This window comes from Aphis gossypii, chromosome 2 (assembly GCF_020184175.1).
Source record: "Aphis gossypii isolate Hap1 chromosome 2, ASM2018417v2, whole genome shotgun sequence".
Lineage (NCBI taxonomy): Eukaryota > Metazoa > Arthropoda > Insecta > Hemiptera > Aphididae > Aphis > Aphis gossypii.
Genome location: NC_065531.1, coordinates 20,067,133 through 20,094,794, shown reverse-complemented (window position 1 = coordinate 20,094,794; position 27,662 = coordinate 20,067,133). Strand labels below are relative to the sequence as shown.

Sequence of the window (27,662 nt, the reverse complement as noted above, 5' to 3'; positions counted from 1 at the left end):
CAAAATTCTTTATTTATTTATGAAATACACATAATTGCTATTTATGCGATTAAATCTAAATAATTATTTCTACATATTATTATTCGATTCAAACATAATTAACAAACATGACAAAATGGCAGTACTTCAAAGTAAATGCAATAAGTACTTACCTACAAGTATTGATATTTAATACTTTTAAAAGGCTGACTAGAAACTAAAAGGATATGAATAAAAAATGTCCAAGTTACGAAACGCTTTTACAAAAGTACAAAATATTTAAAACATTTCGGTGGCCAAATAGCAAAAAACATAAGTTTTGATAACCATCATACATACCGTCATGAATAAACAAACATGCTATATCAACGTGTTATGTTTAAACGAATAAAAAACATAATTTGAAGTTAAATACTTCATATTTAGTTCAATTAAACTTCGTCAAATAAAACCGTATGACATATATTAGATATATCTACTTACTAATATTAGTCAGTTTGTTTAATAATCTTGTATCGCTCATGAATCCATTAAAACGTCTTAAGACACATTTTATACACATACACAATAAATTTATTCTATATTCTATGATTTATTTTATCTGCAGGCATGTCAAATGTATTTATGCGTCACTGTGGAAGTTAAGATATTTAACAATAGTATGATATATCCAGTATTTCAAACATTATTTTGTACGTACGTTACAACCTTACACAAAATACAGTTTATTGGATTTGATGTGATTTTATAATAATATACTACACGAGACGATTATAAAATAATATATACAGGCATACACGAACTATTATGTTCTTTTTTTCAACACAAAATACGTTCAAATCACACGGTGATCATAACAGTATAAGGTTCGGTTAAAAGATATCGAAGGAGAAAAAACATTTTAGAACAACCCGGGAAAGTAATACAGTATGAAATATTGTTCTAATTGTGTTTCATAATGGTTTTCCAAGAACAGATATTCCGAGAAAAAGGAGACTATAGTAATTGCCATGAAAGGATGGTCGGATATGTGATGCGTGGGTGTGTGTGTGTGTGTGTGTGTGTGTGTGTGTGGAGGGAGATGAGGAAAGTTACAGTAACATGACAAGTACTGTTGTTTCACTTGACGAATATTCCAAAAAGTCACTTTAAAAGTTATCCGATAGTGTGTTGTCACGGCGATAGTATAGTTAATTGTCGCGAGCTGCAACTTTTTGTATATATTATGACATTTTTAGAAGACCAGATTTATTATCACTGTTGAACTTCGACCAAGCACAACTTAGGAAACGATTTCTAGGTCCTAAATCCCCGGGACAAGGCAGTCGTAAACACGTCAGACGCTAGAAGAGACTGCTTAAATCGCCACTTAACTGTTACCCTCATATTTTCTCGTGTTCATTTTTTCACATCTGATCGCAAATTCTGATTAGATTGGCGCTAAAATAAAGTACATCCATCTAACCTCTTATTGCCCCCCGTTGAGTATCTAATGACGTATTGACTTTCGCATTAAGTTTAAAATGAAAAATTACACGAAAATAAATAAAGTTTAGTTTTTTGTTTTTGAAATGAATATCCGTCATTATAGTTTTTTTAAAAGTACCTATATAGGTACCTACTATATCTATAAATAATATACACCAAATCACGTATAATTGATACAGTCCTATATAAACAGTTTTATGTTTGTAATAAAATCAGTTTTTAATTCTTATCAATAATAAATAATATTCGAATTGTTTCTAATTATATTATTGAAATTAATAAAATAATAATATATGAATATTTAATATAAGATTCCTCATGAGTTCATATTTTATAGAATTTTGAAATTTAAATCAAAAATAAATTTTAGTTAGGTATTTTGTTGTAACTTATTATATTAAAAAAAATATGTATATTCGTTGATGCTTGAAAATGTTTCCCATTACCTGATCATTATTTTTTATATGCTATAGAAACACAATGATTTTGTCAAAATATTAGTGAAATTTAACATTTTACTAATATAAAAATATAAAATATCTTTATAGAAATAAAAGCTGAAATATTATCTCCGCTTAGAATAGTTTATTTCTATAAAATTATATTATATTTTAAATCGATGTATTCAATAGAAATTTATACTCATTAAATTTAAATTTAACATAATATCTATAACAGTGACCTACTCAACGATGTGGTACAGTACACATTTACTATACAGCAGAGTAAATGCAGTGGTTTTTATATTGTTGAATTTTTACTACCATAATAACTATTATAATAGAATGACTTTATACAGTTTATGACTTTACTATAGTTGTGTATGGTGATAGTTTCATGATAAAACTATTTGGAACGTAAAATATATAGTTTTATTTTATGGATAATATTTTATGTAAAATTAATGCCATATTAACTTCAATAAAGCTTTTAAATTATAAAATAATATTAATGCTTTTAATTTTTATAATTAATTAACAAATTATTATTAACATTCAATTGATATAAGCGGATCCTAACATTTCAAACCAGAAAATTATTATGCTCTAAATATAAATAAACATAGATAATATTATCTTTGGTTTAGGGTACATCTCTTAAGTAGGTATACATTTTGGACCTTTTTTTGAATTATACAGGGTGTCCCGTGAGGATTTACCCATTGCGATATCTCCTGAAATAATGGACATATCATAATTCTGATTTTTTAATAAGACTCACAGGAATAAGAACTACAAATATTTTATGTTTTAATTTATTTTAATGTTTTGGTAAAAAAGTTAAAAAATATATTTTTTATTTAATTATTTCAAAAAAATCGAAGATAGCCATTTTGTAGAGTTAATTTTTCTGAAAATATTGACGTTTCAACATTTTGATTTCATTAATTTCCTGATTTTTAATATTTTTTCTAGTTTCTAGAAAAACAGTGAATTATTTAATACCATAGTGGTAACAAATACAGATAACGAGATATAGCAATGGGTAAATCCTCACGGGACACCCTGTATATAACATTAGATAATTATTCAAAATAATTTTTACTTTAAAATATATTTGAAAAATGACTGCACTTAGCATATAGGTGATTAACCATTATTATTGATAAATATCAATAAAATATTCATTCATTTCTTTTACACTCATGTCAGATTCAATGTTTTAACCCTAGCCATAATATTATATACAATAATATTTCTATAGTAAATTTTTTAGCTTTTATAGAACCGTCATAATGGTTCAAATAGTGTATGATAATATACTGCCTTATATATTGGAAATCGAATAAACTGCAGTAATTTAAAGATATACCTGATTCTTTTATTTTTCAAGTAGTTTAACAATATAATCAAACCTGAAAAAAAAAATGATATTTTACCGCTCAATCGGTGTATTCAACGACAAATCTATAATATCTGGGTAAACCAGCTCACTTGATCCAGAAACGCTTCAGTTCATCTTATCTATACCGGTTTTTTTTTCTATAGCATCTAATGTCTTTATAATAATATTAAATTCCCCAAATCACGAGAAAGTAAATAATATTATAGATGGCTTTTATTTGTCCATTATTTTTGTATAACTTTTACTAAAATACCCATGTTCGTGATTTTAATAAATAATAACCAATTTATGTTGAGTTTATAAATAATAATTTAAAAGATTGATAAGACGTGATGAGTTTATATTATTATTATGCTATTATTATATTATTTATAAGAAAATTAAAATCGAATTGATTTTTTTTAACGCTTATATTTCAGAAGGTATAATAAATTATGGTATACTGATAACCGTTGTGTTTTACTGCCTATAGTTTTATTTGATGTAAGAAATTAATGTTACCATTATAGTGGTTGACCAATGAGTAAATTGAGAATTAATATAATTCAAAAAGTTAAATAATTCAAACACTTTATTTTAACAGTATCCATGTGTATAAGACATAAAGATTGTATTGGATGAAAATTAAATGAGTATCTACATAACTAAATATTTTCTATACCTATCTATGTTAGTATTGGAAAATTCAGTTTAAAAATGTGAATTTTATTTTATATTGCTCAAAAATATACTTAAATTAAATTTTAAATTACATATATATATATAGATTTTAGACTATGTATCCTAGAGATATGACAATATTACTTTTGAATGTTCACATTATTGTGACACACGCAAGGTTTGCTGATTATAGTTTTTATATAGGCACTTATGTCATATAAAGATGCTATGACATTTTCTATATTAAATTTTATCCATATAAATAAAAATCTTCAAACTCGATTTTTATACTAATTATGACGTAAAAAATATATTTTTTATATTATTAAATACGTCATAATCGTGTTTATTTTTACATAACGTGATAATTGGCCATACAACTATTACTTATTATATTATACTTGGTATGTGTATAACAACTACTACTACTACTACTGTTATTATTATTTTTTATTAATAAATATTTATCAATGTGAATTTCGTCTTCGTTTGTAAAGTATATAAATAACGTTTTTTTTTTTTCATATGAAATACATTAAAATTTGCTTGTTTTTTGTGATTACATCAAACTATTTATTTTATTACACTGAAAATCACATTTTGTTTGTAGGTACCTAATAACTTCATTGTGTTAACAATACATATGTTATAGCCTTAGTCTATAGAAATATTAAAATAACTAGGTTAACTAGATTATCTTTATGTTTATACATAATTTATGTACCCTTCATATAAAATAAGTTTTAAGCGAAGAAGTGGGTAGGTAGTAAAAAAAAGATAACGAGAGCACAGAAATAAAAGTGTTGTTTTAATATTTTTACTACCTGCAGGAACCTTAACTCTATATAAGGCGTGTATAATTTTAAGTTCTGATATCTTTTTTATAATTTAAGACGTCTTCTTTTAAATATTTAGTACTATAATGACGTAAAATAATAATTTTTATTTAAATTAAACAATGTAGGTAATTTTGAAAAAGTTACTTTTTTGTGAAAATCCGAATGCGCAATATCTTATACAATAAAGACTTAAAAATATATTTTAATGCCTAAAAAAAAAAATATTATGTTTAGACTATAGGTACCTAAGGATTTTTGTGGTAGCGTATACTTATTCTTAAACTACTAACTAGTTATAATATTTAAATTGTATACGCTTTGTTGTCTATACGATTTTTACATAATATAATATTATAATTTATAACAATATAATAGAAACACTTTTACAAGATATAACACATAATTACGATGATTCTAAAAACTACATAACATAATATAATGATATATTTGATATATTTTTCCTTTTTATTATCAAATGTTGTACCAAAGAAAAAAACTTCATAAATATTATAACTTATTATATCATTATTTTGGGTCACTGTCGTATTCTTTTTAAAGCAAATCATATTAATATTATCTAAAATAATATTGAAAACCGTTTTTTGTATAAGACATAATACTCTTTGTTGTTGATACGTTTGTAGTCGTTTCTTATAATATAATTTACATATTATATTATGTCAGCTATTGAATTAAAAGTGTGAACCTACGTAGGTTATAGATAATAACTTATACATAGATAGGACATATGAGTAGGTATTTACAATTTATTGTGATTAAAGAGAATACGCATGCCACCGGAACTTTTACATACAATTACCTAGGTATTATGATTATATTAATAGGTACCTATTAAAAGTCAACATTATTAAGAGATACCGTCAAATTAAAAAAATAACAGTTATAATTTATAAGTAAATATTTTTAGACAGCGTTGGAAAAATAAGAAAGTAGAAAGTAGTAGTATTCATTGTATTAAAATTAAATAATCAAGTCTAATACAATATATTATGATACGCTGAAAAAACATAATATGTTAATAACTATTATGTTAAAATATAATAACTAATCAAATTTTATAAAAACCAAAAATTTCGAATGATAATATTACATAAAATGTTTTTCTTATTCTAATATGTGGTGTTGTGCCTATTGATTGTTTAACTTCCATTGACGTTATATGTCGTGATGTCTTATCAACGGATGTCTCATTCAACTGTAATAGGTCCTGCATCTTTATAAATTTAGATAAGAAATGTATTTACTATCCTGAAATGTATTTTAACGTTTATTATTTTTAAGTACATTATACGGTGTTATGGAGAGCCTATAAATGGCATATTTATTATTTATAACATGTTATACGTGTTAGCTACCTAAATTCTAAAAACTATCTACTTCACTGTATTCAACTTCAAAATAACAACTTGCAGTTCACCACCGTTACGGCGTTAAGTATAGGTATTATGAATTGCCGTGTCAACTTGGTATGTAGGTATATTTATCATATTATGTACATATATTGATAGTTATCTAAAGGTTAAACACGCAAACCGTTATTTAGCGAAACGTAACAAAATGCGATACTTAACGTCCGGGGTCTGTAGGAAACAGATTTCCTATTTTTCGAATAATGTTTACATTAAATAATAGGTACAGTCAAATTTCCCAAATGGAAAAATAATATCAATCACCTATAATGTCACGGCACGCAATCGTTCGATGAGAGTTGTTTATCAGCTCAATATATAATAGAGGTTTGATATCTACACCGAGAACGAACGCCATATCACACTATATATTATAATTTGGTCAGGTATTAACCTAAATATCTTTTGTTTTTATTTTCCTAATCATTTTTAGTTCAAAAACAGAACTTATTTGAAACGTCCTGTTTTAGCTTATAGTATAGATAATATAGATATGTTAAACTTTTAACTAATTATCTTTGCTTAAAAGCTCTATACTTTCGTTTCAATCATTTAAAATATGCATGATTTTTTTTTTTAATTTTCACGAAATAGATTATATTATTCAAAATAATAATTATATTTATATTGAAATGTTTTATTTACCAGAAGACACATAAGATTTACAATATTTTGTAATTATTGTTTCTATCGATTGAGAATACACCAATATTTTACAATAATAATATTGTTTATCATAGGTTTAAGTCATTATCCATATTATGCATATTATATAATGTATATATAGCGTGTAGTGCATCCGCGTTACATTTCTAACTCAAAATTCAGGATTAACATTGATATAACTTAAAATAACCCTACGTGTAAATTTATGTATAGGGAATTATCCTTCATATTAAAACTAGTGCACTAAACGTTTCCGATGTAAGAAATGTGTAACACCATTTTGAAATATTAATAACAGAAAATAATAATTTTTAATTTAGGTACACACGTGTACATGATTAATAAGAAAAATTACAATGTCGAGAACACTTTGATTCAGAAATTAATTGATCAACATAATAATAATATTTTTTTATGACATACATAATAATAGCTGTACAAAATATTAACATTTTAAGTATTTTAAAAAAACACGTACCTAACAACTTCAACAAACCTTACCTTTATAAATTGATACTTAATTGTCTACAAACTAATTGCACCTACACTTGCTTGAAACTCACTTAACACACGTAAACGACTGATTTTTTATATTTTAATAACCTATTATTAGTAATAATAATTTTAAATTGTTATTATTACCGGTGGCGAATTAACGTTTACGTTATTGTCGTCAAAATGTTAAATATTTCAGAACACGGATGTAAAATTTATTAATAATATTCGTTACTATTTATTAATTATTAGCAGTCATCCAAAATTTAAAAATTTTAATAGTACCTTTTTTTCACTTTATACTATATATTATAATACACACAATATTATATTATATTGCTATTGCCTTTTTTAGTTAAAATATATATATATATACATTTATATATATTTAATATTATATAATATTTATCATATAATAAACTATAACATTTTTCTGTTCATACATAATAATATCTCATAGAAATTTTTTTGAATAGAAATAATTACCGTGTTACGTTTTATTAATGACTGAAAAATTTGTTTTGAATCACAATATCTTTTACCGATAAAATTATTTCGAGTTTGACACATCAGTTCTGTAATTATTATTATCACCTGTTGTAAGATAAATCATAGATGTTTAGGTTATAAACTCATGAGATGCGTTCATTCATTAAATTTTCAGCATAATTTGTTTCCACGTCAAAAAAATCTTAAATTGTTAACTAAGGACTATAGTTAACTTATAAATTAATAAGTTACATTTATACTGGACTTAATGGAATAAATACATGAATATAGTTTTAATCTTTGTTCAATGATTACGGGATTATTTGAAATTAACTTGTAAATATATAATGTTCACAATAAATACAAGTTAGAATAGTATTCGTCCATAACAATATAAAAGTTATATCATCCACATTATGATGAATTAGATTTTAATTTCACCGCAAAAGTAACGACTAGGTAATACGTAAATGGCTTGAAACAATTATTATAAAACATAATAAATTCTTATTTTGAAATTATTTAATATAAGTAATTTATACTTTCTCTGCATTATCAAATAGATCTTGTATTTTATTTTTACTCGTTAACGTTTTTTCAATCTATTTATTATTTTTATATACTAATGATAACACCGGACTTGCATAAAACAAATATCGCATAACGTTGAAATTTAAGTCACTGTATTGAAAAGTTTTTCAGATACAGATATGCTGCAGTAATATAATTTTTGAAAAAAAAATGTGGTTATTTAATAAATGATGGTTTAACAATGGATAGGCATTTACTGTCTACTAGTACAGCGTTTTCAAAACTATTAATAAATGAAAACGTAATATTTATGAATTTGGTTTTCCTTATTATAGATCAATTTTTGTATATGTTTTTATATTTTTATTTTTTTACTCACAGTATGCACACGTCAATAATTACTTTATTATGATTATTGTTAAATTCATGATGATCAAATAAGCACAATATGTAGTTTAAATTTAATTTATCGTAAAAATATGTTTTGAAGAATATGACGAGAAAGAGAAAACACATATTTTGTGCACCTGTTATTGTGTATAGAAATATATGCGTAGATCAAAATGTATATAGATCATTTTAGTTACACAAAACTAAAATATAACGTATGATTTGAACAGTATTATATTTCTATATTCAGAAGCGCTTTAATAGATAATTCCTTTTTTCTAACCAATAAAAATATATTTTATGGTATATAAAATATGTTAATTTATTTACAAATTGATAAATAGGTAAACATTTAATCTTAACATGATACTTTTGCATTGTATGATGTATAGTATTACTGGATAATGGTATTTTATAATCCTATAAAAAAAATGTAAATATATCATTCTTCTACACAAATCATAATTAATTTTCAAAGTTTTGAATAATTAATATTTATAAATACTTTAAAAAAAATGTTCAAAATAAATGAATAATGAAATATATTTAATAGTATAATAAATACTAAATTAACAGTTATACAGTTGTTATTAATTATTACACGTTTAAATGTAACTTATTGATTTCATAATAAATGAGTAAAGTTAATTGGTAAACTAACTAAACACATTACTTTCATTATAGTACCTGTATAAAAGTCACAAAAAAGTTTCACAAGATAATCAATATAATATTTAATATCATTTTTACTATGATTTTCGTGTAGTGTACATAGGTACTAAAATATTATTAATATAATATAATCTCACCTACTTCAGTTTATGTACCACTTATATATAGTACATATATGTACTTTATACTTACTATTAAACTATAATATATCATTATTAATTTGATTTTTAATATTTAGAACAAAGATGTTACAATATTTTTTATATATAAAAAAATGCATTATACTCGTATTAATTTATAACCTATTTCAAACTGTCATTCAATTATAACTAATTTTATAATAACAAGCGTGTTATACATTTTTTTTTCGTATAAAAGTCATTTCCAAAAGTTAATTGTTGTTTTATTAACGTATTAGAAAATAAACACAAATGGGTTCTTAAAATAGGTCAATCTTGAATTGTCTAGAGTAGTTTAACAACAGTAAGATAAACTGAACCATATTTTAAGTGAATGTAAAACGTCTCAAACTCAGCGACTTGACAAATAATTATTTTTTTATGAACACTTAAAATTTGTTTGCGCGTTATATATTTAATATATATTATATGTAAACATTAAACTGTATTTAATTGAAAATTGTTTTTCAAATTTGACGATTTAGAATATTGACTCAAACAATTCTTACTGTAACACTTACTTTTAAGATTTTAATCGACACAAATATACATTAATTTGGAATTCAAAAACAACAGTGTTATAAAAATGTATAAATTAGAATTTTTTACACACCTAAAGAAATTAACATAATATTATAATATTTATTAAAACATAGTTTTGTTCAAATATTCTAATTCGAAAAGCAAGTATAATATTTTATCTTTACTATGCTGGTATTTAATGTAATTTACAAAAGGTCGGGAAATGGTATATAATTTATATTTCGTTGTCCATTTACCCAAACCATAACGTTGGCTGGACAATTGTTATGAATCGTTAGTCCATAAACATTTTAGTGGTCCCCAATTTTTTCCAAAACAAGAATACATACGAATGAAAAATGAAAAAAAATGAAAGGAAAGGAATACAGTTAAGTGTGTTAACCCATAATAATCGTCAAGCCCGTACACTAATCTCCAGAAATATCGTTAATATATTAGGTGTATTCTGTGTGTAAGTCTTATATCCAATGGTTAACAACTTTACTCCTTGTATAACCCATAGATACAATAATATAATATACCCGTAGAATATCTAAATGTCATAATATCTGATTTGTAGTTGAAATCCATAGTATAGCAAACAATAACGCTTATAATTAATATTACCAGTATTGTATTTTAATGACCATGCGGTAAACGGTTAAGCATACATTATTCAGAGCATTTGAGTTTTATATATATTTTTTTTTTATGAATAATATATAAACATAAAATTGAAGCACTTTAGACAGGTTAGATATTATTAGCAATTCTATTTCTGAACTCTCGTACAGCACACAAAAATTCGTGTAATACTATAATAATATCGTTAATATATATCATTAAATCAACTGAACTAGGTAAAGTGCATTCGAATGTAGCATTTCGACAATAAACTGACTTTAACACGATTATGGGTCCCGTAAGTGTGGCTGGCGAGCGCCGTACTCAATCGTTGTATATTAATCAGTCTTATATAGTGTTCTAGGTTCGTATAATACTTGTACTTAGAACATTTTACGATCTGTATGCGTTCGGTAAAGCGTCAGAACCTTCTAGAAGTAATAAGTGACCACTCTGTATGCAAATCAGATTTTCATAATTAAATATACTCAAAGAAGACAAGATGACCATCAGTTATATATTAAGTCGGTATAGTAATAATTAGACGTATCATTATCGTATCCTGTTAAACACTTAAAAGGACGTGTCGTAACACATGTGTTTTTATTCCATCTTAGTAACGTATTTAATACAACAAATTTCGTATTTAGAATTATCCATTTTTACTCAATGATTTTGTTATGAAAGCTTATGATAAGCCTTTTAGTACGGTAAGCATACCTTAAATTAGTAATGGAAGCTAATATCCTGTATAAAAGTTTTTTTAGTAATTTTGATTTTAAAACAATAACATTATACAATGACTATTTGAAAATTTACAATTTTCAAAAGGTCTAAAGTCGTTTCAAAATTAAAATATCTTAAAACTCTTTAGTTGTACCCTCTATATATTTAATATCCTTATATTATCTATAACTTATTCTAATCTATTAAATTCCTTGAATTTAATATTAGGTCAATTCAATAGATTATTAGAAATAACAGAGTAAAATTAATTTTACTGAACTTAAAATTTGGTATGCTATTGGTTAGTATGACAGAAAAAACTCACGTGGGTATAATAATAGCGTAAACAATAATCAGTTTGCCAAATTACTATTTTTTATTATTATTATTATTTATTTATGATAAATTAAATTTCTAACAAATCTTAAAACTGCTGTACATATTCTAAAATCGTTTAAAACGATTCATTATAAAATCATCGCATACTATTCTATTTCTTTTTTTTAACATGTCTCTTTTTCTACATTATCTATGTTATTGAAAACCATGGATATTTTATTCAACTATTGCATAACGATATGTTTCTCCGACAACAATTGATAAATGTGTTTGTGGATGTTCCTCCTACCAGGATCCGACCCTGATGTTATAATAATATCTTGCAGTAGGCTGTATTTCGTACTTCGATGATCATATAATTTATACATTGGGATCGTGTCGGAGGGCAAACGCACACTCACAATGTCGGGCAGACATCCAAAATTGCGAAGGAGTGAATGAAGGGGAAAACATGATCATATCATTAGTTTATCGACGACCAAATAGGTACGAGATAAATTTATTTTCGTAGTAGCTTACGTCCTAGTCAGGGTAGTTAAAGTTTGATATTGTTATATTCATTATCATGAGTATTTTAGTATTAATTATATATAAGGTTTTAAAATGTGAAATGAAACATTGTATTCTAGAAAAAAAAATTAAAATAATAATAAAATTATAGTTATAATTTAAAACTACGTTTTGCGATATCTTACTCGAACACGCGTATATACAATATTATGTAATATAAAATATTAATATACAATTTTTATTTATAAATATAATATACTGCACTTTACTTATATTTAAGTTTAGTTTATTTATATTCGACAAGCGTATTGGTTTCTTTAAGTTTTTCTAATTATTAAAATATGATATTACATCAGCTTTAATATTACCTAATATTCACACTATTAGTTGCATAGCGTATACATCATTGAAAAACAGCTGCACGTATACAATTAATATTATAGTTTTATTGTTTTTAAATATGATTTATTATGATTTTATATATAATAATAAATTCATGTAAATTTTATACAACAATGCTATTAAGTATCCATACTCTATCATAGTTCCATATAATAGTACCTTCAAAATTATAAAAATACTAAAAAAAAAAAAATCTTTCAATGCTAAAAAATTTCTTACTAGCAGTTTTACACAATTTATAAGTGTTATTATGATCGAAAATAGGATTTCAAGAGAAGAAAACGTTTAGCGAACGACTGCCGCTGTAGTAGCAGATCGTTGTGAAGTAGTTGCAGCCTGCGCAGATATACACGAAATATATATAGTGACACTCGTCGCTCGCTGTCGAATTTTTATACGGCTTCGGAGTCAATCGAATTTTGATCTCGAATGATTTATGACAGAGGCTCGAAATATCATCACAGTTCGTTTCGGACAACCGATTACGAGCCACATCCGATATATTTTATCGTCGAATCGGCCGTGTAGATTTTGTTCTCAGAGAGAGAAGCTGGTATTGACGAGCAATTACGTACGCGAGAAAAATATTAAATTACATACCAAATTATTAACTAAACTATAACAATATTATACACAAACCTAAATAATATATACCTATACATTCCGAGTAGTTGACTTAAACATAATATCTGTATATTATATAGATTGAAAAAAAAAAAATACTAATTCAATTTTTTGAAATTTTTGTTTTATTTTAATTGTTAATAAAATGTAGCTGATAATATTTGGGACAAACAGTAAAATTAAACGATTAAAAATTCGAATGTACAGTATTCATTAAGGATATTAAATTAATTTTATCTAGCGAAACGATAAAATTAAAAAAAAAAAAAACAATAATATAGGTAAATATAATTTTCATTAAAGCTTAGTATAACAATATTTAAAGTAATGGCTATACACTTATACCAAACCGTTATATAATATAATTTTAAAGTCGTGATTCATACCAAAATATATATTTTTACTTAACAATTGAATGTTTACAAATATCTTTCTTTTAAAAATTACCATTAGGTCAACGTACCATAACCGTTAATTTAATTATTTTTTCTTCTATTATTACGATGAGAAATTTTCATTTATGTTACTATATTTTGAGCATTATATAAATATTTTATTAAACAAAAGCCACACAAATGTTGATAATGAAAATTTGATTGATTTGTTATAATTTCTGAGTACGATATAGTAGTGTAAGGTACATATATATATTAATAATAATGATGTAAGTCTTGAGACGCTTGGGTTTTCAAATATTATATTATCCGAGCTTTTGACCTAGTTTTAGTATATTATTATATACTCACTTAAATGTGTACAACAACTGAACTTCGCGTTATACACGATCGAAAAACTAATCAGCGTAAACTACAGTGTCCTCTCATTCATACATCACGAGATTGATTGATAATTGATATTGCATTTACAAGACGAAAGTTCGGTGAATAATATACGTTCTGACGGTCGTACCACGAATACGTTTTTGAGACACGAATAATTGAAAAAAAAAACGAAATCGATTTCGTATATTATGTACTGTAGTCGTTGTTTGTAAATACTAATGTATCAATTTAAACAATAAACAAATCGAATGGCATGTGTTTGTAATTTGTGTGGTAAATGTATTGAAAATATTTTATAAATAAGTCGAATAGATTTTGCCATCGAATTTCTTTAGGTTAGGCTCGGCAAGACTATTTTTGGCAAAGTTCCTATGCAGACATATAATTATGTAATATAAAGTTTCCTTGCATTAAATGTTATTATTTGGAGTTACTATTCTAGTGTAATCTAAAACTCCAATCTCATATCGGTACTGCTGCAGGATAATGTACACAGGCAAATGTTTAATTGGTAATTTAATTTCTTAAGTGTTCATATCGAAATAAGTTACTGGATTTCATTGTTATCAAATAATTTACAAAACAAAGTTATTGTTCAGTCCAATGTGAATTTCAAATGTAAGATATTACATTTTGTAAGTAGTACATTAATAATTTAAGTAATATAATATCCATTCCATACACGCATCTATACACATTATTATTGTAACGCAAAATTTCATCATACTGTAAACAATTGATAAATTGAATAGTTTTAATTAAGATGTATAAACGACATACGTGAAAAGTAAATTTTAGTAACATACAATTTATTTTCTTGCCAAAAATATATGTATAGACTTTATAGATAAAAGATAGTATAAAAAATTGTTATGTCACATTGAACTAGGTTGTACAAATATATACTTAAAATGCGCTTATCTATAGTTTTAATTTTCCGTTACTCTTGAATGGTCTTAAATAAATGTATATAATGACCGTCTTTAATTGGCACTACTAATATTTGTTTATTTTTTAATAAATAAACTAATTTTTAAGTGTAATTATTGTTCAAATAATCCACATCAAGTAGCAATAATCTACCGTATCTTAAAAAAGTGTAAGGAAAAATACTAAGTAAATATACAATTATAATTAAGGGTATCACATGGTGGCTTTCCGGTTGTCATTAATCGTATCATTAAATTGATCACACGCGAATGAGTACCTAAAAATGATTCACTTAATGGCTTTAGTAATAACATTAATGTAATACAAATATGAATTAAATTTTATTAAATTATAAGACATATTTTTGTAGGAAAAATAAACAATATTTTCACTAAAGATATATTGTATAGTGGCTCAAAATTGAATTAAATCATGAGTTTGATAACAAATTATCTGGTTTTGGATTCTAGTCACTTACGTGATAACTACTTCAAAATATCTTCAGCAATTCTTTCTCTCTCTATCTGTCTCTAAAAAAGTATTATACAACTATTTTTCACTGATTATTACAATTGATAACGATCGAATCTTACTTTAATATTAAAATTTATAACTAAATGCAATATTTAACGTCATTAACTCTTACTTCATTAATCATAAACAAGATTTAAAGCGATTGCTGTCGTATCCACACTAATAATTACTAAGAGTGTAAATGAGTAGATAAGAGTTTACATATTTCAAATATAATTTTAATTTGTTTGTTAATAATTTTATGTTAGAAGGCAATCTCAATTACAAGTATGTCAAATAAGAATGTCAATCAAATTTTCCCAAAGGAAATTATTTACGACGCGTAACAAATTAAAAAAAGTGATTCAATCATGTCTCCGCCAGGTCCAATATACTGGACCAATTCCCCAAGCAAGCACTAAGATAATTTAGACATTATTTGTTTCAAAATACCAAATCATTTACATGAATGGACAGAAAAGCTCCATAATCCACTGTCGGATTATTCACCAGTTATCTTAATCCATAATACTCTAAGCCGTTTGATAAAATAATCAATTATTCATAAAATAATAATAATAAAAAAAAAAAGAGGAAATTTCTAATATTATAGTATTATTGAAAAAATGTATTTATAAACTACAAAATCATGAAAAAAAATTACAATTTTTAATTCATAAATAATGTTTTTAGTATCACTATATATAATTTATACTCAGTCTTTTATTCATAAAAAATTATAATTCCTTCTAAAATTTTTTTCTGATTTTAATTGATCTTATTTATTACAACATTTTTCTTAAATTAAATATTTTAAGGGTTAACTATTAAAAATTGATCTTCAATTAGTTGTTTATTACTTAATTTATTTTTCTAAAACACATTAGAATATTATTAATTGTTATTGCTGATGCATATAATAATTACCTACTATTTATTTTGATTAGGAATTTTAAGGTAAAGAAAATGTTTAACTAGTTTTTTTAAATTAAGTACATTTGAACATAGTAACCTTTCCTTATGTAAAATATATAGTCTAATATATAGTCTTATTAATATTTTAAGGTTTCATCAACATTCATAGTTAATAACTGTAATGTCTTAAATAAAATCATATTTACTTTTTTTATTGAAATTAAACTAAAACTATAATTATGATATAACTTACAACGTTTAACAATTTCAGACATAATTAACGCTTATAGTGCATAATACAAAATTGTTTATAACTACTATATTAGTTATACTATTACGATTTATGCTGATTTAAAATATTTAAAAATATTTCTAGCATTGGAAACTCACCAAAAACGAAGAAAGGTTCATATATTTTCAAATCTACTACGATCACAACGATAAAAAAACAGATAGCAGTTGGGCTATGATGATAAAAATAACCTTAGACTTTCCAGCAACATGTCTTATCAAAAATATTCCAGTCACATAACTAAATGATTATCCCCTAAGCAGCTGACGAAATTGATAGATTACTTATCGATGACTATTCACCACATCGACTAACTTTTCTACTCTTAAGCTTCTCTCATAGAGAGTTTTCACTTCGGTACACTTGAGTTACGATCGATGAAATAGCTCGCTCACACCCCTCTCCTCATCCATTCCAATACGTAATCATTCATCTGACACACATATTTAACTTGCAAGTTTTATTACTATTTTGACATCCAATGGGAATTCTCAATTATAGTTGTGTTTTCCAAAATTTCTGATTTAAATTTTCAAATGAAAAAATAACTTTGTAATAAGATACTACCTACATTTTATATTAATTTATAAAATAAATATACACATAATATTATATCTATTTTAAACATTTTCTATTTTTAAAATATCTTGAGTAATAATACAATATTTTTGAAGTAAGAGCACTAAATTATAATTAAAATATTATTTTATTTTTTGAAAATATATTAAAATTAACTAAAAGAAAAATGACTTAAAATAAAACTTTGTTTATAATTCTAAGATGTCTGATTAAAAAAAAGTCTTATCACACTAATTTAAGCTTAGAATAAATAGTTAATTGTATATTATGTTAAATTAGTTTAAAGTTATAAGCCTAAAATATTAAAATTTGTTCAATATAATTAGTCGATTTATAGAGTTGAAAATCAATAATATATTATCCGATTGTTGTGTATGTGTACAATGTTATGTTAGAATATTGTTTTACTAATACGATTTTTGTTATGTAATAAATGAAAAGAAGAATCTAGCAATCTTTAAATATCAGTGTTTTTTCTTTAAATGCAGTATTTTATTGGCATTTTATGTTAACAAAATGAAACACAAACGTTTTAATAGAAATTAATTTGGCGCAGTTCATTAATTTTTTTCAATCACATTTATTATTTATTTATTCAAAATCTTTAAAATATATTTATTTCAATATCAACTGGACATTCTATCGAAAGTACTTATTAATGAACTAGTTTTCTCTATAGATTATCCAATTTATATTATTTCATGAATATTATTGTGTGTTACAGTCCATAAACCTACTAAACTGTACTTTAGATTACATTTTACATACGATATGCATGATTTATATAAAAATGTTTTGATGTTTGACATTTTTTTAATGTTTTACTAAAAAAAAATACGTACTAAATAATGCTAGTTGGCAAAGGTGTTTTAGGATAAGTCTCAAATGACCCTGTTTCCCAAGGCGGTGCAATATAATAGAATAGGAATATAGGATACATTATACAGCGTGTCAGTCTGCAGGTGGGTAGTCATTTTTTTTCAAAATAACAAAATAAATAATGTTAGCAGAGGCGTTTTAAGATGATTGGTGAGAGGGGGGCTGACGATAATAGCCCGAGACTAAAAAAAAATAATAATAATAAACTATATTTTTTATCATAATAATAGTAAAATACGTACATGAATAATTAACTGAGTGTTAGCACCGTAGCGGCAATGCAATATGATTATCCATTTATAAATATACATGATGTCATGGAGATTAAAAGTTTAAAACACAGCCGACGGAATCGTTGGTATTCATTCGTCTTTAGATACGAATATCGGTCTTCATGGAGTCGATAGGTATTTGATCGCGTTTGACTCGCTTTCTGATCGTATCCAAACGGCGCATATAATATATAATATAATAATAATCGGAGACTATGTTTAAAAAATCATAACACTCATAAGTCATAATTATATATAAAAGTCTCCATAGTATTTATGATCGAAAAATAATTTTCTTTTTTAATAAATTGTAAATGTGAATGTCGAAAAATTTTATTCTAATATCAAAATCCATGAATACATTTTATATTTTGAAATATTTTAAATAACAAACAATTAAAAACAAACTTAGAGAATTATACATTTTAAATTTGAATTTCGGTAGTAAACGAATAGTGTTAAGAAAAAAATATTAATTATTATAAAATATACTATTGTATCATAGATTGAATATTGTATTCAATTCATAATACAATTTAATTGATCATATTATTTTGTTTTATTTTCATTTAAAAATATTTTATCTTTAATAATTCTTAATTTGAGATAAAACAATAATTTTTTTTTCCATATTGATAATTATTTGTTTAAATTAAACCTTAATAATATGTTATATTGACAATATAATCGATAAAAATCAAAAGAAATTCTTGATAAAAAAAAAAAAATATATTACCTAATTTCTTCATTATTAAACTAAAGAAATGTAATGAAATGTAATACAATTAATTTTTTTAAAGTATTATAGGTAATTAAAAATTTAGCTGATTATGGGTTTCTATAATACATGCAATTTTTATGAGAGTGGAAAATGTGTTCTCGATAAAAATGTATTAATACATCTTTTTATTACTCTAAATTAAGTATACGAATCAAAAACGTTATAAATCGTAAACAATTTTAATAACAATGAAATTAAGATAACTTATGAGAGTTAGCACAGATTGTGGCTAAATATATAATAATTATGTGGCCTTAATGAAGCACTTAAACATCCATTCTTATTAGCTTATACGAATACAAACTTAACGCATAAATAATAACAGATTAAATTTATAAATGTAACAAAATCAGTTGATGAAGAATAATTTTGTCTAAGAGTTGCTTTTTAATTTTTTTTAAACTATTAACAAAATTATATTAATAAAAGATAAACGAGTGAGAAATATTAAATACATTCTAGATACTTTTTTTAAAAAACTGAAAAGTATTATAAATATAAATCTTTACAACTACAAAACTAGTATTATTTATTTATTTATTTTCTTTGATAAATTTACAATTCCATTTTAAAGATTATAAGATTATAAAATAAGGGAACACAGTTACACTTTATTTTTTACTATGCAGATGTAATATTAATAATTCAATTTAGTTGTAACACAAATTTCATTTGTATATATAATTGGCTTCATTTTAAATATTTAACACGTGCATTAATATTATATTTTAATAATTGATGAATTTAAATTAGTTAATATTATATTTACATTAAAAAAAAATGCAGGGTTAGGCATTTAATAAAATCACTACGATATGTTGGAAAAAAGTAACTCTTTCTTGACATAAAAACAGTTAGAATAGTATTAGTACTAAACTAGTAGATTTTAAACATATATTATTATTTCTTAGTATGTCTGTTCAAAATGAAATTACATAATCTTAACTGTACGTGGAAATCTACTACTATAGAATTTTAAAAAGGCACTTGAAAAACTCATTAATTTTATTTAAATCACAATTATCCAACTTTTTAATTTGAAATATAGTAACTTATTCAAACATACCTAGGTACTTAATTTACTTTGTAGACATTATAATATGGTTCAAAAAATTTATAGTGACTATATTAACATATTTTAGTTTTGTTAAGCATAAAGAAATTCAAGAAGCTTCCGTTAGAACTAGTTAATTCTAAGCAAGTTTGTATAATCATTAGATGTTTATAAGTGCCATAAAAAAAATATATAATTTCACAGTTCAGTATTTTTTAGCTAGTTGAAAGTAATTAAAACATTTTTAAATAAAAAAAAAAAAAACTAAAATTAGGTATAAAATGTAAAATATCAATAAAACAATTTTTATTTAATAATTTAGTAAATGTTGATAATTAATAAATATTTTATAAGTATTATTAATAGGTATTGAATTTAATAATTTAATGATATTTTAAACATACATTTTGCTATATTATTATATTAATGTACAATGTATTTAAAACTACGATTTTATTAGAAATTAAAGAACGCATATATCTAAAATATTTATATTTTAAAACTAATTTTAAAATTGATATTTAAAAAAACGATGATGAGCGAACAATAATAATTTTTATCGAGAACTAAAATTGCATTTAAAAACCTTTATTTTCCAATAACATCGAAAACCTACAAGTGAAAAATATTTCTAACAAAAACCACGTATCTCACAGTAAACAAAATTTTCATTGTAGTTTCTTTATACAATATCAACATTTTTGTTGCGATACGGTGGTTTTTTTTATATATACTTACATATAATATAGTATATTATGTATACCTTTACCGTTTTTTTAAGTTATTATTGTATCGAAGCCTATTACGATATTTTCAAAACTCATCTTATGGAAGTATCGCTAGCGTTGTATTTATTTTATTGAAACCGATTCGAACTGTACACGTGTTAATATAGTTTACCTTAGTTGGATATTTTGGAATAAATGTTTGAATCACTTACCTTAACGGAGTCAAATACGTACTGCAGAACCGTTTTACAAAACTTCGGAATCCATGATAATTTTATTTTATTTTCGCTGGAAATAAAAGATTCGAATAGGAAACGGAAAAATATTCACTGAAGAACATGTTTAGCAAAGCACGTATCGTTCAATATCGTTGCACATTTTGTTTTTTTTGGGTCCCTTCGACCACGAATATTATAATAAGTTTTTATTACTTTGACTCTATCGTCCGGTTGAAAGTCCCATGAGCGTCTTTAGTATAATTTTCAAGAGATGTCTGTTTTTGTTGATATTTTTGAATCAAGCTTATCAGCTGCAATGACAAGGAAAATAGCGAATTACAAGTACTTACCATTCTTTTTATTTTTTTTTTTTTTTTGAGTTGAGTAAAATTTTAGCATGTATGCCCAAATGATTATTAATTAATTTTAAATTTTTATTTTTATTTCCTTGAAAATAATAATTCAATCATTGTTAAATTTTAACCAGTTAAATACATAATATTTTGATGAATGATTAGGATATGTTGTAACAATATTAACCATTACAATTAATCATTTATTTCAAAAACTAGCATTTGAATACTGCTATAGAAATTAATAATTTTTTTTCATTCGTTAGCTGATTATAGTAGTCGGATTAAGGTGTGCTAAATATTATATAATCTCATAAAATTATAACAATAGTGCTTTATGATCAATATATATATTATAATATATATATATACCTACCATAAATTGTTTGTGTTATTGCAGGGCAAACATAATGACAAATTATTAAAATGAACATTGGAACAAAACAGTAGATACTTGTTAAAAATCTATGTATAAATGATTGGTATTATTTTTAATTTAATATGCGAAACGGAAATTATTAAAACCATAACATTCTAATGTCATATCAAAATCGAATTGTTTAAATCGATAACTTAATCAAAAATTGTATACACAGTATTATTATATTATGTTTAGTATGTATTTTTCCTAAAAGCAAATTCACATTATAATATTATTTAATCAAAAAGCCTGTAGTATTCAAGGTAATATACACGTACTTTTGTTTTTTTATTTAAATGGTACAAAAATAAAAAATGTATAACAGGTATATATATATGTAAGTTATTTTTAAATTGACCTTAATACCGATATTCATATTCTCATAATATTTCAATGTCAAAATAAGAACAATCCGCTTAACATAATTTTGAACTAAACATCAGTTGAAGTAATTGAACATAAACATAAAAAAGTTCTACAATATGTTTTATTCATTAAATTAGCCACACACAAAAATACACTCGATATGAAAATTTAAAAAAACAATATAAGTAAAGTGGATAGCGTGTTTTATTTTGCACTCTGTTGTATATTATATTCACTGAAAAAGTTTAAATAATATTTAAAACTTATTATTTAAATGTATTCACCATAGATCATAACTTCTTTTGTATTCAACTGCGGTACTTATGTATATAGTATTATAAAGTGTAAAATTAATATTTTAGGTTTTTATTTTTATATTTAAATATAATAATATCTTCTGACTTATCTTAGTATTTTTACTGTACTACATAATTATATACTTAAAACATAAAATACGAGTATCAATATAATATATTGATTTTATAGTTAACTATCATTATAATATTATGATGTGACGTAACCAAAATAAATGAGAACTTAATATGTGCCATTAACGAAACATGATAATATCTCGTATACGTGACCTCTTAATATAGCGTTTAAGATTTTAGACCAAATTATAAATATATTTTAAAACTGAGAAATTTATTTTGTAATCGTTCTATGCGATGTGTATGCTAATTTTAAAGTTTTCGAACGCGGTACGATTTTAGTGAATTACCCTATTATTCGCATGTATCGAATTAGTTTGTTCTTTGCGGGCTTACACATTAGATTATTAGAATCTAGTATATAGATTTGTTTAAAGTATCATAATTGTTTTAAATTTTTACAATTTTTTTTTGTTTTTTTTTTTTTACAGGTATGAGAGCCGTACATGTTAAGTACAAACATTTCGATATTTTGAATTAATAGCTATTTCAATTAATTAAGAAACAAAATTACTGAATGGTAAGAATATATTTTTAATTAAACTGAATAAAATGAACAAATTAATAGTATTTTATAATAATAATATGTACGTTATATTAAAACATAGCCTGATAACACGAGTTCTGAGACTTTATGGGTTTGGTATACGATAATAATATTATAAATGACTTAAAAACGTCCAATGGCAACACTGAATATTATATTTAATTTACCTACATCAGATTTAACTACCGATCGTTAGATTATTTGGTAATATGAGAGTATAAAATGTAACATCAAACATTAATACCTATATCGTGTAAAAAAACACGTAGGATATATATTTTTTCACACGTCATATTTGTGTTTTATTTACCTAAGCTAACCCTGTGTAGAATTTGCATAACAAAATATTGTACATTCATCGTCGTGGTATCCCACAAAGTTTCACTAATTTAAAATGGCGCAGTAGTGCAATACGATCTGCTACCCCATTGCTTTAAGACATAAATCTTAGTGAGACACTCTGAAATATAATACTGATGAGGAGAATAACGTTATTGAGTTTGCGTGGTTAATACAATTACTTATATAGCAAAAAATATATGTGTAACCAAGATATATTTTTAACATTTTACAGGTTTTATTTGACACGTATAAGTATAAATATGTGTGTGTGGTATCTGAATAGGGTACAGATAAATTCCACTGATTTTTAAGTCAATTTTTAGTTGAAATTTATAACATGTAAATAATAATGTCACTAAATTGTTTGACCTGCAAAAATAAGTTTAAACTTCATTGACACTAAATTACTATATATTTCACCGATATAAAAAAATCAAAATCCAAATTTTTATACACAATTGTTTTGAAATATATAAGTAGTAAAAAAAAAAAATAATTATTATAATTAAGTAGAAGTAGTTTAAAAAATGTATTTTTAGGCTTAATACGTTTTATCAGAATATAAGAACAAAAATAGAAATCTATTTACCTATTTGATATTTTATGAATGTACTACTACTACTACTACTACTACTACTACTGCCATAATCTACATAACCATAATAAAAATTAAAAAATTAAAATAATAATCCATAACATTGAACACGTATTGTAATTAATTTTAGCTTTAAATTTGAAAAAAAAATGCACATTAAAATGTAGTTATAAGCTTATAACTTTAAATTTAAAATAAATTACGAATATACGGACAATCAGATTAAATCAAATGATATAATATTAATTAACCTAAACATATTTAATAGTATAAGTAAAAAAATGTTTATACTCTGATGAAGTTACTGAAAAATGTCAATACTGTTTATCTATCATAATTTTGGAATTCTACGTAAGAGTATAATATACTGGTGTGCCAGTGTTCTTAAATAACTTAATTAAACATAGGTTTTAGTTTTGTTTCTCTCCATTAGTTTAATAAATTACAAAATTAAATTAATTTTTTCGGCATGTGTATAAATGGTAAGTGCTAAAATGTAAAATATAGTGAAACAATATCAACGGGCAGTGTGTTCGTTATTGAATTTTTTACTATAAACTGCATTGCTCAAACGATTTTAAAATATTTTTTTTCAATATTATTTATAAGTATATTTGTATCTTTTATAAAATTCCTATTTTCTTTTTTTTCTTTTTTATCATAAATTATAGTAAAAGGGTGGTCATTATAATAGTATATTACATTAAAATATTCGCTTTATACATTGAAATAAAGCTTCTAACTTTTTAATTAATTAACGCACGTATCTATTATAGGTACTGTATAATATTATGATAAATAGGTCTCTTTAAGGGATGTATTAGACACACACACACAAACGTTGCGTCTGTCGCTTAAAACTCTAATTATTATTCAACTACGATTAAAAACGTTCAATCAAAGGTTTCGAAAAGAGTTCATAGTGACATATTACAGTCTTTAAGTTTTAAAATATGCATAAAGAAGAAAACATATTATAGTTTATTATCATACACTTTACCCATAATATATTATCTATTATAGGTGTTTTGTATTAAATAGAGTTTTAAAAGTATTTTCCCTAACTCGGTATCTGTGCATAATTAAACTAAAATATCCCGACTAAGTATATGATTTGTTATTATATAATATTATATAAGTATCTAATAAATAATGTTAAAAAATATTGTTGAAGTCATAAAAACTACAACTATAATAGTGTTTTAAAACAGTGTGTTTTACAATTCGGATGGTTATTATTTATAGTTTATTTATACAGTTGTTACTTTACTATTAACTAAAAAATTATTCACCTTATTTGATTAATAATTTTTTCTATAATATCGATTTAAAAACATAACGTTTTTAACTAGAAATTTTCCACATCGAGTGTTTTGTTTATGTTATATCCTATCGATTTTCGTCATGATTTCCATCGTCAAAATATAAAATTCCAAATCAGACACGTTGTGCCGTAAATCTCATTGGCATACGATAATTGCCGACGAAAGTCACTCGCATGTACCGTATAGTTTTTATTTTGTCTTTGCCTTTTCCTCTCCCAAAATTTACGACTTCCCAAAAATGTTGAATGGATTGGGTACACACTGCTGCAATACAATCTGTTGGGACGTTTTATGACTCAGTTTTCGTGAAAACTATTCACCCGCCTATGTACGATTTAGGGAGTCAAATGAATTATTCGTATCTTCGATATTAAAAAAAGACAAAAAAAACAACAGCAATTACATCGATCGAAGTGCTAGACAACATCGATTCGAATGACTGCAGTTATTCTTGTTAAACGGCTCGAACGACTATTGCCAAAAAATATTTTAAATCGGTAAAGTGTGTTTGAAATATCTGAATGTTAAATTACAATCGATAATATTATACACAATTGCATTTTCCATTTGATATTTCGAATAATAAAAATTGATCTTGGCAGTATATTTCTTAAAAAAAAAAAAATAATAATAAAAATAAACCGAACAAATGTCTTTGTTTATAGCAATAACACTTAAACGAAGTATTTAGTAACATAAATATGTACTGAATACATTATTTACATGGGTAATACAAAGTGTACATTAAAATAAATAAACGTGCAAATACATTAGAGCACGACTTTTGAACATTAATATCGAAGATTTGATGTGCAGTAAATCAAATAAAAAATTTGTCTAACTGTAACAAAGAACTAAAAACTTCGCATGTTCGTATAATATACACTTCGCTAAGAAATCTGAGATTCAATTGTCAGAAATAATACGATTATAAACTATGTGAATCCACGGGAATGTCGCCTTATGTTGAGAGGCTTAATTATGTCAAATGAAATTAGTTTGAAAGGAAACAAGAAATTTTATTTTCGTTGACACTTTTAGAAGTACTCAGTGTCGTCGCTAAATTTTCTATAAAACATTTTTACATGTTTATCAATACTTAGTTAATTCTTTTTTTTCCTCGACAGTACTTGATTAGGCAATTTCCAAAGTAATAATACACCTGAATAATTAGTAAATAAAAGCATTGCACAATATACTATTTGGAATATATCTATATAAAAACACTAAACAAATTATTATTATTTATTATTTAATTTATATTATAAATTATTCTAAATTATATATGATGCACTATATCGAATAGAGAAATAGTAATATATTTAATACAATGTTATGTTATATATATATATATTTTTTTTAAATAAAAAATAAAAATATTTTCCGTGCTACCATAAATTTTCAGGATTTTATTTAAAACGGTTAGATTTTAAGGAACTTCTTGGTACAACCTTTAATAGGTCAGTGATTATCACACTACTGTAAATTAGGTGTCGAGTAGTTTACAATATTATATAAACTCATATGAATGAGTTAAATTAGGATTCAATGATATATCAGTATTATAAATACAAAAAACGACTATGAACAGAGACGGTCTGTTAGCTTATATTATCAAGAATATTTTAAAATATATGTTTTTTTGATAGAACTATTCTAGTTATTTATTTTACGTCTTATAATATTCGGTATATTAATATAATTTTCCGATAATATTGCATTTATTATATTCAATTATTATTTAATTATAATAACAATATGTGTTTATAATATATTATAACAACATATATAACTTAAAATATAATAATATCTTTCTAAAAATACCGTTAAATAGTAAAAATAGATTCATAGTACCTATAAATAAATAAAAAAAATAAAATATGTCATTGGAAATAATAAAATTCAGAAAAATATAATAATATATTTAAA

General features: G+C 24.1%; 1 protein-coding gene across 4 annotated transcripts in view; it reads left to right on the top strand.

Moving 5' to 3' along the window:
* LOC114120522 (somatostatin receptor type 5-like) overlaps positions 1–27,662 on the top strand; it is a 184,700-nt gene that overhangs the window by 11,209 nt on the left and 145,829 nt on the right. The window lies entirely within an intron of this gene.